This window comes from Marmota monax, unplaced genomic scaffold (genome assembly GCF_021218885.2).
Source record: "Marmota monax isolate L192 unplaced genomic scaffold, Marmota_monax_Labrador192_F-V1.1 WCK01_AAM20220418_F8-fsc00109, whole genome shotgun sequence".
Classification (NCBI taxonomy): Eukaryota; Metazoa; Chordata; class Mammalia; order Rodentia; family Sciuridae; genus Marmota; species Marmota monax.
The window spans coordinates 6416591-6431995 of record NW_026695229.1 but is presented as its reverse complement, the minus strand read 5'-3'; the positions used below and the strand labels follow the sequence as shown (position 1 = coordinate 6431995).

Genomic DNA, 15405 nt, shown 5'->3' with positions numbered 1-15405 from the left:
GCAAAATAGAAGATGGGGGACCAACAAGTCATAGAAAATCAAGTGGGAAACCTCTGGATGCAGACCTGTCTTTAATGGAGGATGAAGAGCTGGTGTTACAGCTCTGACTCTCTCTCTCTCTCTCTCTCTCTCTCTCTCTCTCTCTCTCTCTCTCTCTATATATATATATATATATATATATATATATATATATATATTTTTTTTTTTTTTTTTTTTTAATACCAGGCATTGAATCTAGGGGTGCTTAACTACTGAGCCACTTCCCCATTCTGCTATTTTTTTTTCTGACACAGGGTTCTACTAAGTTGCCCAAGGCCTTGCTAAGTTGTTGAGGCTAGCTTTGAACTTTCAATCCTCCTGCCTCACCTTCCCAGCCACTAGAATTACAGGTGTGTGCCACTATATCTGGCAGCAGAGCTAAACATTGAGCTTGTCTGCTTGCCTGTTTGCTCCTTGATACCTCTGGACATCATTATATTGGCAAGAAGTTGAAAAACAGTTGGCTTTGGGAAATGATAGTGGCCATATTATATTGTTTGCATGTATGAGTATGTAACAACAAATCCCACCAATATATACAAATATAAGGCACCAATAAAAAATATGAAAAAAAAACACCCTAGTTGGCTTTGGGGCAGTTAGGTACCATGTATCCCATTCCTAAAGGACACATTCTCCAGACAAAAGCAATTATATCTCTGAGCCCTTATCACAGGCCCTCCTTGAATCATCATGGAACATACTCAGTAAGGGTAGGTTATACAGTTTCCTGCTCTCATTTTTATCTGTGAGTTCCTACCCTACTCATGCTTCTTGTGTTTCGCTGGCAAGTTCTGAAGCCTTTTTCATTTTTGGAAATTCCTGTATCACTATACAGAAGTTTCAGTGTTACTGTTAAAATGGCTCATAAGAGATTGCATGATTGGCAGCTCTGAGAAAGGAGTATTTTTGAATTGAAATGATCAATAATAAGCATATTCCTATAAATATTTTGAGGGGTTTAGGGCATAGCTCAGTTGTAGAGTTCTTCTTTAACATGTATGAGGACCTTGGTTTGATCCCCAGCACGTATCCCATGCACACACACACACATACACACACAAAAAAAAATCTAGATAATTTTTTTTCAATGTAACCATCTTTTTTTTTTGTTTTAGTGAAAGCATTCTGTCCAACATCTCATTAAATTGGCTTTATACATACGATTACAGTTTTTAAAAATAAATGGCAGCAGAATGCAATACAATTCATATCAAAGATAAATTATAAATACCTTTTCTCCCATATTCTAATACTTCTGTAATCAGACATCTTAACGTACCTTGGTGTTTCAGAGCAGAGACCCGGGAGCCAGACTACTTGAGTTCAAGTCTCAGTTATTTGTGTTTAGGTTTATTATTTAAATTCTATGCCTCAGTTTACTCATGTAAGATGGGGGTGATAATGATTTACACTTTATGGGGTGGTGGTGAGAATCAAATAAATTATTTTGTATAAAATGTTTAGGTATATCATAGTAAGAAATGTGTTTTCTGTTACTATCAATATTGTTAAAGTCTATGTATAGGTTTACTGTACTCTACTATTGTTTCATCTTAACCCCAAAAAGCTGATTTTTTTTTTTTGTGGTGCTGGGGATCAAACCCAAGGCTTCACACATGCTAGGCAAGTGTTTTACCACTGAGCGCCTCCCTCCCCCAGCTCCTTAAAAGAAGGTAGTTTTTAATTTGCAGCCAATACTGCAAACCTCTAGTTTCTTCAGTTCTACCAACCACCTGCTGCTTGGCCCCACATTTGTGCTGTGGTCAAAGCACCTGCCACTGTGTACCCCTCGGCCGCCCACACTGATTTTTCTGGTTGCTGTAATAAAAGGTACAAAGTACACCGACAGGAAACCATCAGGCTTTGTTCTTTTCTTCCTAATTTGGCAGAAGAGAAATGGGACAAACCAGGGCCCTTTACAGGCAAGGTTTGTTTTAGGGTTTAAATTTAACTTCTTGTTCTAAGTCTGGGCTGGTAATAAATCTCTCTCTCTTTTTTTTTTTTTTTTTTGGTGGTGCTGGGGATTGAGCCCAGGGCCTCTCTCATGCTCGGCAAACACTACTGAGCTACACCCCAACCCCAATAATCTTGACTGTATGAAGCTAGAACCCATAGAGAATTTTGTTTGAAAACATGATTTTAATATAAAATCTTTTTTCATTGCAGGGCGGTGTTCCTTTGAGGATTTTCAAGAGAGCTGTGCTACAAAATAGCAAAAGGTAATGGGGTGTGCTGGGGCTGTAGCTCAGTGGTCCAATGCTAGCTTCACAGGTGTGAGGCACTGGGTTCCATCCTCAGCACCACATAAAAATAAATACATAAAAAGACATTGTGTCCGGGCTGGGATTGTGGCTCAGTAGTAGAGTGCTCGCCTGGCACGTAGGAGGCCCTGGGTTCGATCCTCAGCACCACATGAAAATAAATAAATAAAATAAAGATATTGTGTCCATTTACAACTAAAAAAATTAAAAAAGAAAAAAGAAAGAAAAGAAAAGGTAATGGGATGTTCTGGGGGCAAAGTTCTCCATCAGAACCCACCAGGGCATTATTCGTTAGACTGTAAACAAAAGTCACTCATCGAATAGCTGTGGGTTTCTTCTTGTCTTTAGTGTTCACTTGTGGCTGTAACTTCACATGAGAGTTGGGTGGAGGTTTTCTGCCTTGTTTCAGATATATTTTTCCCTGGTGTCTTAGCTGGCTTTCACAAACTGTGGCACAGTGGAAAGCTTGGTGGACCTCAATCCGGCGGCTCCACCCAGTTGAGTTCTCTTCAGATTAAGCAAAGTCTGACTAATACATTCTTTGGAGATGCTCTGACCATTTTCATTATGAGAACTAAATGGCCTTTCCCAGATGACATTACTGTAATTGACTTTATACTCAACTTCAGTAAATATTCTTACATACTATACAACACTCGGCCAAAGTTCAGCATGTATATCTGTCTGGAGTTTCAATAGCCTTTTCTTAGTTGAACACAACAGCATACTAGTAAATAATACAAAGATGATCTAAAACTTTATCCTCTCTAATTTGTTCAATTTATGATTCTTTATAGAACTAGTCAATTCTAGCCCCATCCGAGGACATGTTTAATTATCAGTTCTCAGAAAGAATATCCTCATGATGAATTTCTCCAACAGGATGTCTATGGATTCATTTACCTTTAGGGTTTCAGAAGTGATAGGTAGACAGTTATTACTCTCCATATTCTGGAAGGTGGAAGAAATTGTGAAAATGTGTTCAGCCTGCTTTACATATCTAGCCAGAGCCAGGTGCAGTGGTGCATGCCTATAATCCCAGTGACTCAGGAGGCTGAACCAGGACTGTAAGTTTGAGGCCAACCTGGGCAATTTAGTAAGATCCTTTCTCAAAGTAAAAAATAAAAGGGTCTGAGGATATAGATCAGTGGTAGAGTACCCCTGGGTTCAATCCCCAGTAGAATGGGGGTGGAGGGCATGGACACAGATCTAGCATTATACCTAGTCCTGTGCTGCAGTGCCTCTAACCTCTTTAAGTCACATCAAAGACTTTGTTTCCTAAAGAAGAACAATTAATTTTAAGATTAAATCTTCCTATGGAGGCACACATACTTATGAGTTATCGTTTTCTTTATCTAAAGCTGGCATTTCCATCTCTATCTAAAATCACCTTCCTTTTTGAAGAAATGTCAGCCAAGACAAAGAGTGATTTCCCTAAATCTCACCTAGGGTAAGGGTGCCCTGGCAGCCAAAGGAAACCAAAAGCCCACAGAAAGATTTGACCCACAAGTGTATTTTGTTAGGTCTTTGTTGTTGTTGTTGTTGGTGGTGGTGGTTGTCAACATTTAGAATTCAGGCAGTTTCACATAAAAGAACTGATTCCTGGCACCTTTTGAAAAATGTAAAGATTCATTGAGACTTGGCCCACGTAGCCACAGTCACGTAGAGCCAGGTAAAAGCTGTCTTCTTGGATGGGTTGGGTGGGCCTCAGTTTTGCAGTATCTGATCTCCTGAATGTGATCTGTCTGACCCTATAGGCTTTTGAATTGTCCTGTCCTGTTCCCTATAGTCATTGTCTCATTCTGTTTTTTAATTTTATTTATTTTTTATTTTTTAGTTGTAGTTGGACACAATACCTTTATTTTACTTATTTATTTTTATGTGGTGCTGAGGATCGAACCCAGGGTCTCACACGTGCTAGGCGAGCACTCTACAACTGAGCCACAACCCCAGCCCTCCTTCTGTTTTAATGCCAGGTATCCTATAGCTTTCCAAAAGGCTCAAGGCTCAGGCTGGGGTGATCAGTGATTACATGGTTACCAAAAGGAAGATAATTGGCTCCATCAAGGCCCACGTGCTGTTCCCAGCCCCACCCAGGCCTTCTGGGGACGGGAGTTAATGCCAGGGTGGATCTTATGTCTGTATTTGCTAAGCTGGCACCACTCCATCTGTGTACTCAGCCCAAAAGTCAGAACCAAAGTTTCCTCATCCAGGGGGGTGGGGCATTTAAAAAAAAAATGAAAGAAAGAAGCCAGTGACAGCTCTGGCCCATTTGAAGCCTTACAAGACCAGCTAGTGCCACAAAAGGATAAGCTTCCTGTTTACCAGTGGGCCTGAGACAAAGTGGTTGTACTTCCTGGCTGTGCTGGGGTTGGCACACAGGCCAGGTTCTGTCTGTCAGCATGGTGAGGCTGAATGCCCACTCTGTACTTGGCTGGGTGGGGATGGCAGGGCGCCCCCATGGCTGGGTTCTGGATGAGGGCCACCCTCGGGAGGGCACCCTCGGGAGGGCACTTAACTTTGGCTCCAGAACTGGCTCTGGCATTCGGAAGGAAGCCAAGGGGGGTGTGGGGGTGACCTTGCATCCTTGCTGGCTTCTCCTTTTAGCTCTCCCTTTTCCTGTGGGGCCCAATCCAGGCAGAGGCTCTTGGCACAGAACAGAATCTTATAATAAATTTGTATCTTTTGTTTTTAAGTCTCCAGGAAGCAGGATGCCCAAAGCCTCTGGGAAAAAATGTTCCTTTACACCAGTGTGTTGAGGGCAGGGACCTGTCCTCTTTTTTATTACCTTATACAAAATAAGTATCCAGGGAGCTGCCTGAGGCATGGCTTCCTAGTTCTGGTGGTCCTGCTCCTCTATCAAAGGAAATACTTGAGATGCTTTCGGGCCGATTAGAGAAAGGAGGAGAGGACAATTTTAGAAGCCAGTCCACCATTACATTGGCTAAAGCTTGCTTCTTATCCTATAATCCTCCTTTTTCCAGGAGCCACAGTACAAATAAAAGGACTAGGATTCATTTGCATAAGAAGCCTTGCAAAGTAAGATAGGCTTTCACTTCAGTGCACACACAGGGCATCCATCAAGATTTCTGAGATTATATAAAGAAAGAACAGAGAGAAGAGGAAGACCAGATGGTTCACAGGTGGGGAAAACTGTGGCTACTTCTCCAGTGTGGCCAGGCTGCTGGCCCTGCCATTCTCTGCTGTTGACTGAGTGGAGGAGGGGATCTTGAGTAAGATATGCTGGCAGGAGCAGGAAATAAAACAGAGTACAGGATGGCAAAATCCCAACAGAGGCAAAATCCTGATAGATGCAGCTTCCAGCCTCACTGCACCCAAATTTGAATTTGTAAAGACAGGCCACAATTATCCTCAGCAGCCAAGACATTTAAGGTCATTTCAATGCTACTCGAGGCAAAGCAGTAGCATTTTTGTCCTGGACTGACTGTTTTGATGCTGCTTTATTCCTCCCAGCTTGGCTTCTCAATCTGACTCTGCAGCTTTTCACTTCTTTACAGGGCGTGAGTGTGTCACCAGCAGACAAGCACACAGGGCACAGTGTCTTCTCCACCCATTCTTTACCTGTCTGCAAAGTTGGTCAAGTCCCTGAGTCTGGAGGTGGCCCGAGATGAGCCCAGGAATGATTCAGACTGTAACATAACTTGGCCTCCTCTCCCCTCTGCCTAAAGAATGGGGGCAGGACTCAACAGGAATGGGTGCATTTTCTGGTTAGGTTTCAGCCTTCTGATGGGACAGTCTCTCCCCCTTAGGAAGCTGGAGTTGGCTAATGGAGCCCAGCTGGGTAGTGAGGTCTGGGCTCCTAGCTACCCTGGTTGAATCCCAGATCCAGCTCTTGACTAGCTGTGCAGCTTTACAGGGGAAACTTCCCTGGGCTTAGTTACATTCTCTGTGTAATGAAGAGCAATATCAGTATGAATAAAATGGTTGTGAGAAGTAATTGAGTTGTAGAACCTGTGAGTAGAGATATAGAGGATTATGAAAATATGAAATGTTGAGAACAGTTTCTCACCATAGGAATCACTCAGTAAAGACTAGCTGTCTGGGGCCAGGGTTGTGGCTCAGCGGCAGAGCGCTCGTCTAGCATGTGCGAGGCCCTGGGTTCGATCCTCAGCACCATATAAAAATAAATAAAATAAAGGTATTGTGTCCAAGTACACCTAAAAAATAAATATTAAAAAAAAGACTAGTTTTCTGCATGAAGCCTCTGCTATTCCTTTTGCTAATATGGCTGGCGCCTTGGTCATGCTTGAAGCTCCATTCCTGGGAAGCAGCAGCAGGGGTATAATCTTTGGCCTCTCCATGCTCATGCCTCCTTCATTACTGTGGTTGAACTTATAGGAGGAAAGTTCTTTCTTGTTGCCAAACCAAACACCCTACTTAGGAAGCCTACAATTGCTCTCTTCCTTCTTTGCACTTTATCCCTTCAGGGAGATGCTTCTGAAGGTTCCCAGTAGCCTTCTGGCTAGGAAGGGTTCCTGAGTGTTAGAGCAGTTCTGCTTGAAATGTTGGCTCAAGTCTGTAAACTTGACAAATGAGCATTTCCATGCCATATCTTGGCCCAAGGTTTTTGTTGTGAATATTGTGGTCTACTTTATAGCTCATTTTAGTGGAAGCAGCAATATTTGGAAACCAGCTATTACAGATTTGGGACCCTGTTTTCCGGAACTGTGTCACTTTGAGCAAGTTACAGAATCATAGGACTTGAGAACTGAGAAGAAACTTAAAGAAGAGCTGATCAAATCCCTTAATTGAAGGGAAATGAGGCAGTGAATGAGGTTAGGGAGAGAAGAAGTCAAGGCATAGAAAGGTTCAGATGACCTTGCACATCTCTGTAAATATTGCCTTTTGAGTATGTAAAATGGACAGTTTAGAGTATATGGTCCCTAATTATTCTTCCATCTTCAAATTTCACATTTCCGTTTCCATTCTATCAGTTGTATTATTTAACTTTCTACAGAGATATTCTGTCTGACCAAGTTTAAGAAAGAAAAAAATAACATCTGTCTTTCCTATCTAGAAGGTTTTTCCAGGGCTTCATTTTATCAAATGCCGTTGGAGCAGCTACACAGTCACCCTGAGGTACTGGAAGCTCTCTGAGCACTCCCCTCCATGTTCACTACCTCCAGCCCCCCAGCAAGCACAACTTTGTGTGTAATCTGTTGCCTGGGTAATAGGCTCTCTCTATGAACAGGTTAGGAAGAGGGAGAGGCGGGGTTAGGAAGAGGGAGAGGCGGGAACTGTGTCACCTGGAAAGAGGCTTATAAAGGAAGTTGGAGTTAAGGGTCTGGCATGGCAAAGTTCACTAAGTAAGATGGCCATTAGGCTTAGCACCTTAAAAAAAGTTTTTATTTTAAATATTATATTTATGTAAAATATATTTTTGATTTATTTTGGACTAATTTATTTTCTACATTTTTTCTTCTTCTCTGGAAGAAGTGATGTGGTAGGGATATAGCAGGTGTGCTAACGGTGCCATCATAGACTGAAGGTAGAGAATGATCAGTAGTGGTTTGCCACAACTTTGGTTTTGAATTTAAACTATATCTATATTAGCCCTCATTCAGATGTAACCAGCTCTTTAACCTTTAAAGTTTATTTACATTGCTTCCATAATGCTTATCCATTCTTTTGATCTAAATCTTACTTTTTTGTGTAGTTCAGCTTGGTAAAAACTCACTTGAAATTAAATATATTTGTTCTTCTGTTTAACAAATACATTTGAGTTCATGCTCTGATCGGAGGAATGATTTTAACCTACATGGAGAAGCAGACATACAGACATGCAGACATGTGGAAGGCACTTGGGGAAGTCACAGGTTCACGTTCTAGAATAAGACAGGATGAAAGAAACACTGCTGCTGAGATACAGGGCCGGAGTGGGAGCAGTTAGAGGACCTAGGGATTGTTGTGGAGGTTTTGAAAAGTGGAAAAAGAATGTCAGACAAGGAGCAGTGTGCATATGAAGGCATGTCATTGGTGTGTTGTATCAGTGTCCCCTTGCTATGAAGGCATGTGAAGAGCTGAAACATCATCAAGTAAGGTGTGCACACTTGATTTTGGCAGCAGAAACCTGTTAAGTATTCTGAGGATAAGAATGAGATGATCTGACCTACTTTATTTATTTATTTATTTATTTTTTGTGGTGCTGAGGATTTTACCCAGGGCTAGGCAAGCGCTGTACCACTGAGCTAAATACCCATCCCTTTTTTTATTTGAGACAGGGTCTCACTAAAGTTGTGCATGTTGTTCTGGAACTTGTGATCCTCTTGTGTATACCTTCCAAGTAGCTGGGATTACAGGCAAGCACCACCATCCCCAGCTATTTGTATTGTTGTTTTTTGTGGTACAGGGGATTGAACCCAGGCTTACTTTATCATTTTACCACTGAGGTACACCACAGCCCATTTTTTATTTTGAGACAGGGTCTCTCTAACCTTCCCAGGCTGGCCTCAAACTTATGATTCTCCTGCTTTAGCCTCCCAAATTGTTAGGATTACAGACATGTACCATTGCAATGTTTTTTATTGTTTTTAATGGAAATAGCTTTAATGGAATGTTTTAACTACAAAAGAAACTCATACTACAGTGTTATGATAAAAGTAAAGTCATCCCTCAGTATCCACAGGGGATTGGCTCCATGACTTCCCTCTACACCCTGCCAAAATACCTAAATCTGCAGATGTTAAAGTTCATTAGATAAAATGGTGTGATATAGTTGACCAATAAACAACATAGAGGTTAGGGTCCCTATGCAGTCACAAATCCACATATAACTTTTGACACCCCCCAAAACTTTATTGCTGTTGCCTGGAAGCTTTATCAATAACCTAGTCAATTTAACATATATTTTATATGTTGTATGTATTATATTTGGTGAAAATGCTCAAAACCTTGTGGTATCACTTTTTACTGCAATATGCAATTTACTGGACAGAGACCGTTCACATGGAGATGATTAGCATCATAGGGCATTTTAAGCGGATATTTGCAACATGAAGCTCACTGCAACAGCAAGAGGCGGTAGCCACAAAAATTATTACAGTAGTCTAGTACTATAGTTAATTTTATGCAGTTGATTTAATACTACGTCTTTACAACTGTTTACATTTCTCTGAACTGCAAATGGCACCATGTACAGGTCTGTTTGTATAAGTTTTGATAAATTTTAACTTTTGTGGGGAGTGCTGCTAGGGATCAAGCCAGGGCCATGTGCATGTTAGTAAGCATTTTACCACTCAGCTAAATCCCTAGCCCATAGATTCTAACTTTTTATAATATAGCTGTGTATATTTTATGGTAGTAAATTATAAAATAGACTATTTACATATATTTTATGCACTCATGACATGTTTTTCTTAATTTTTAAAAATATTTCTAAGCTACGGAGTTTATTAGCTTCTACAAGTTGTTTTAATTGTCAAAGATCTCTCCAAAATAATAGCCCAAATATGAGTGACCTCCACTGCACAAACATTTGTTGTTCAAGGATTAGCTGTATTTGGATATAAACTATGCACACCCTTTCATTTACTTTAAATTGTCAATAGATTACCTATAACTAGCACAATGTAAACAGTGTGTAAATAAATGTCATACTTATTGTTTAGGAAATAATGACAAAACTCTGTGTATTTAAAAAAATACCTTTATTTATTTTTATGTGGTGTAAGGATCAAACTCAGTGCCTCACACTTGCTAGGTAAGTGCTCTACCACTGAGTCATACCCCAGCCCAAGTCTGTTCATTTTTAAATTTTTTTTTTGTAGTTGTAGATGGACACAATACCTTTATTTTATTTGTTTTTATTTTTATGTGGTGCTGGGGATTGAACCCAGTGCCTCTCCAATGCTAGGCAAGCATTCTACCACTGAGCCATAATCCCAGCCTGCAAGTCTGTACATTTTTTTTTTAGAGGTGGGGGGGAGAGAGAATTTTTTTTAATATTTATTTTTTAGTTTTCGGTGAACACAACATCTTTATTTTATTTTATGTGGTGCTGAGGATCAAACCTAGCGCCCCCTACATGCCAGGAGAGCACGTTACAGCTTGAGCCACATCTCCAGCTTAAGTCTGTGCATTTTTAAAAATATTTTTGATCCTCTGTTGGTTGAATTCCCAGATGCAGACCCTGTGGATGTCCAACAGTTCTTTTTCCTTAAAGCCTGTTCTTTATGGTCCAGGCCAAAATTTGCTGGTAATAGTTTCTCTATTTAACAGTGGATTTCATTTTTTATCTTATTTCTTCCCTATTTTAGTATAGAAATTTTCAAACATTCAGAAAAGATAGAACTTATACTGTGAACACCCAATAGCTGCTATTTGTAGTCCACATTTAGCGTTTTGCTCTACTTGTTTATCCCAAGCCTATTCACTTAGCTGTATTTTTGTTTATGAATTCATCTTATTATTTTGATGTATAAAAACATTTTTTTTTTTTTTTTTTTTTTGCCAAATGAAAGGTCTGCCATTGACCTCACCAAAACATGTAAAGAGGGCAGAACATTTGGAAAAACAGTTGGATTCTCCAGATGGGCTGTTAGAAAACAACTTGATTCTGCAGCTAATTATTGGATTTTATAGACCTGGCTCTAGGAAGCCCTGTTTTGATAGTTTTGAGATGATAACGATGTCTCAAATTGCATTTCTCCTCTCTGACAATTTACACCCACTGTTGAAAATTCCTGTTTTTGGATCCAAGTCAGAGGGCCATCTCTACACCAGATCACCCAGAGTTGCCCTCTTTCAAAGGTGTTATGGGAAAGTGGTAGGATGTTGGGGAGTAGAGAATCTCCTGATGGAAAACAAAACAAAAAACAAACAAACAAAAAAAAACCACAACAAAAAAACCAACCCTGATTCATTTGTCGCTAAATGATGGCAGTAATAAGAATTCGTTTTCAAAGCTGGAAGCTGAAAGCTTCGTGGCTGGGCAGCGAGTCCGTGCTTTGGCTTTTAGCTCAGTCCAGACAATTTATCCAATACAATCTACTGAATTGTCCTCTCTTCCTGCTGCTGAATTTGAAACACTTGATAGTTATAGTGGTTTAGTCTACAATAATTTGATGCTGTATTCCAGCTTCTAACTCTGCTGCCTCAGTCATTACAAGCGAATAAAGGCATGGAGTCCTAATCCAAAATTATTCATCACATTCTCAGCATAAGCCCTCCACCCAGTTAATTGGCTTTTCTTGTCTGGTTGCCAATAGCTACATCCACTCATTTCCCCCACGGGAAGCCTCTCTCAGAGATGTTTGCTGTTTAGCCAGGATGTATTTTAATTCCTGAGGACAAAAGGAACAGGCAGCCCTAAGGCAGCCCCCACCTACCTCACCCTGGGCTCATTGACCTCTGAGCCTGGGATTAGTGGAGGAGCTGGCTGGATTCCAGGCCAGGAATTGAAGGTTGATGTGAATTAGGAAATGGGAAATAAGCTGCTCCCTCTCCTTCCTGATGCCCCTTCCATTCACCTGTCAGTCAGTGATCCATAAACCTGCCTTGATTAAATAATGAGAGCCCAGTGCAGAATGTTAAAACATGATGTTAACACAGCACTGATGTAAAATTATGTTTTAAAAATGTTGACATTCTTCTTCTTTTTAAAATCATGTTCTTTTATTTTTTTAGTTGTAGTTGGACACAATATCTCTGTTTTACTTATTTATTTTTACGTAGTGCTGAGGATCGAACCCAGGGCCTCGCCTGTGCTAGGCAAGTGCTCTACCACTGAGCCACAATCCCAGCCCAAGACATTATTATTCTTTTTTTTTTTTTAATTTTTTATTGTTGGTTGTTCAAAACATTACAAATTTCTTGATATATCATATTTCACACTTTGATTCAAGTGGGTTATGAACTCCCATTTTTACCCCATATACAGATTGCAGAATTACATCAGTTACACATCCATTGATTTACATATTGCCATACTAGTGTCTGTTGTGTTCTGCTGCCTTTCCTATCCTCTACTTCTCCATTACTTTTGGACCACGTATTTTGCTTCTGATTTGTAGATTAAAGAGACAATCCTTTTGGCTTTTTAGGTGGCAACTTCAGGAGGTTGTCTTGGAGCCCAAGGATGGGCAGAAGATTCCTGTGTTCGTGGTCAGAGAGAAGATATAGTAAAAAAATGGAGTAAAAGTAATTAGAATGACAGCATTCTTCAAGTTTGGCCTCTCTCATCTCCACCATGTGCTCACCAGGAATGACAGCCATCTGCGTGCAGACACTCCTGTGAGCCAGTTCTCTTGGCTCTAGGTGTGGGCATATGGTAATGTGGGTATAATTCTAATTTGACCACAAACAAATGCTATTGTGGTTTTTAAATTAAATCAAAATATTTTTATTATAAGTTTATAAGGTAATTTATTTAAGTGGTCTGTATTTATATAAAAGCAAAGCATAAGACAAAAGGAATGAGTATTAATAATAAAATGTTGATCTCTGTTGGTTCTCATTTCTTTTCCTCTCCCCACCCCTTCCCCCTAATTTTTAGCTCCATCAATAAAAAGGCTAAGGTTTACTAGCATTAAAGAAGCTTTTAAAGTTTTGGCATTAGACTGCTGAGAAAAGACCAGGTACTTTTGTTTTGGTCATTCTACCCTGAATTCATGTTAGTAGTTATGTAGCTTGTGGGCATTCTCAAAATCATTTTGGAAATTTGTGTTTGCTTTTTTTTTGTTCCTTCTTGTTTTTATTTCAGTTCCCGACTGTGTGTCTGATTAAAGATTTGCAAAATTGCTTTAATACCAAAACATCCCAAAAGTTTGAAAGCTTATGTATGTACATAAATATGTATAAAATTATTGTGGAAAAGTGAGTTTAAAGCTAGTAGGTCCTTAACCTTCTGCTTTCCAAGCCATTTAACCACATATTAGAGCATTGTATTCTTAGCTAGTATTAGTTGTACAAGAAACGATATTGTGAAGCTTTAAAAGATTTTCCTTCTGAGAATCAGAATTTACAAAAACAGAAGTTATGGTATGTTTGCTTTGAAAAGGCCCATTTAACCTTCTTAGTATTATGAGGCATAATATAATTGTAATTGTCTACAGTGAGGGATATTCATAAGATCTTTCTTGCATTCTTAATATTCTTTGGAGAAAAAACTTGTCAGGGAAAAAAAAAAACATGCCAGTAGAGTATGAGATGTTTAATCATTCTATTCTAGAGTTTGTGCCTTAAAAATACACTTAATGTTCTTTGTTTATACAGTGAAAAATCATTCTGTTTCCCTGAGAGCAAGTGTGTTCATTGCTAAGTATTACAACCTCCAAAGTCTTTTAAAATAATAGCTCACTGTACACAGATTTTGGTGCCCCTTTATTCTTTAACAATTACATACTATTGTGTATATGTCAGATTATGTATTGCTTCAGATCTGACACTTCTTTGACAACTTTTACTTCCTTTCCGTGTATGTTAGGGTTTTTTGTTTCATTGCTACGGCCAAAGCATAGTAAAATGGGGTGGGCCTGAAGTAAAAGCAAGTGACAGTTTTTGTTTGTGTACAATTTGACTCAATGAAGAGGCTTTTTAATCCAAATGACAGGAAATAGTGAAAAACTACTATTTCTACTTGAGAGTTACCATCTTTGGCTTTTATTTTTGGTAATTTTTTGGTGCTGGGAATTGATCTCAGGGACCTGCATATACTAGGCAAGTGCTCTCTAAGCTATACCCTGGCCTTTTTAATATTTTAAATTTTGAGACAGTGTTTCACTGAGTTGCTCAGGCTGGCTCAAACTTTCAATCCTCCTGCCTCAGCCTCCAAAGTACCTGGAATTACTTGTGTGCACCACCACGCCCCACCAGGTATTTTTTCAAGTTCACTTCCATTTATGTATATAGCATCTTTGTGGGTAATTCTGAACAAGCTGAAACTTGGTCATTGTAGTAGACATTGTCTTTCCTGTTCTTTAAGGATAGCAATGATGTGTGTTATACTTCCTGTATATCCTGTAATCACTGTGACTCAGTCTTGACTCCCATTAACTACGTGGATGATGTCTTGGATAATGCATATTGTCATTAGAGGAGAAGGTGACTTTTTGCCATGAGCCCAGTTGGAACAAGTGCCCCTAGCACATCCCATTAAAAAGAGCCCAGACTGGAGAAAGAGCTTTCGAGAACTGTCAGAATTATAGATGTGTGGAACAGTGTCCCAATTGGCCTTGAACTCTTGTAGGTTTTGATAAGCAGACATGATGGAGAGTGCCTTCCGCTGGGAAAAACAGCAAGAACAAAAACGCCCAAGGAGGGCTGGGGATGTGGCTCAAGTGGTAGCATGCTTGCCTGGCATGCGATCCTCAGCACCACATAAAAATAAAGATATTGTGTCCACCTAAAGCTAAAAAATAAATATTAAAAAAACCACAAACACACACACACACACACACACACAAAACACCCACGGAGGCAGGCAGGAGCTATGTCTCAGAAGAAAGACTTCCAGTTTGGCCAGTGTTTAGGTTAGCTGTAGATAAAGTAAAAGAAAAGGCTGGGAAGGTAGGTTGGCCATAATGTGAATGCCAGTGTTAACATTTGAATGTAGTTTGTGTCTGTCAGAGATTTTGGAGTAAGTATTATATTAACTATTAATGAAGATTTCAGAGACTGAAATGTGCTGAATGTGTACTAACAGGACCTGTAGAACTCAGATAACTATCACAAATTTCATTGTCATTTGTTTCCATTTTCTAGAATTAGTTGGCTTTCGCCTCCAAATATTAGGTGAATATTAGTGAATATTCTCTATTCACTAACCCAGGGACTTGATAATACCTTAAGACAGGGTTTTATTATGCCCAATTTTGGTAAAGTTATATACCAAAGATGAAGCTGAACTAAATTACTTATATGGGAAACAGCCAGAACTTGATGCATGGTGTCCTTTGCTATGGGAAAGGTAAGGAAAATACTCAAGCAGCAGTGCTCCAGGGGACTTTGAGGAAGCAAGCAGCTCTGGAAGTGGCCTTAGGCCATTGGGCTACTTGTTTTCAGTTTGGTTTATCTATATGAAAAATATGAATAAACATTAACAAATCGCCTGCCTTACAGGTGAGGCAATGTTTGCTTGTTGGAT

At 39.7% G+C, this 15405-nt stretch overlaps 1 protein-coding gene and 1 long non-coding RNA gene across 4 annotated transcripts in view; one reads left to right on the top strand and one right to left on the bottom strand.

Moving 5' to 3' along the window:
* Window positions 1-1872: 1872 nt before the first annotated feature.
* Window positions 1873-13843, top strand: LOC124088320 (uncharacterized). The gene is made up of 3 exons (XR_006850331.2): window positions 1873-1969; window positions 2209-2261; window positions 12365-13843. It is a non-coding gene; the product is annotated as an uncharacterized LOC124088320 (long non-coding RNA).
* The window catches only part of Stk17a (serine/threonine kinase 17a), a 47754-nt gene continuing 44422 nt past the window's right edge, over window positions 12074-15405 (bottom strand). For all 3 annotated transcript variants that reach the window (XR_009226085.1, XR_009226086.1, XR_009226087.1), the window contains one exon: window positions 12074-12414. The gene's annotated coding sequence lies outside the window, so the exon portion shown is untranslated. The remainder of the gene's footprint in view (window positions 12415-15405) is intronic.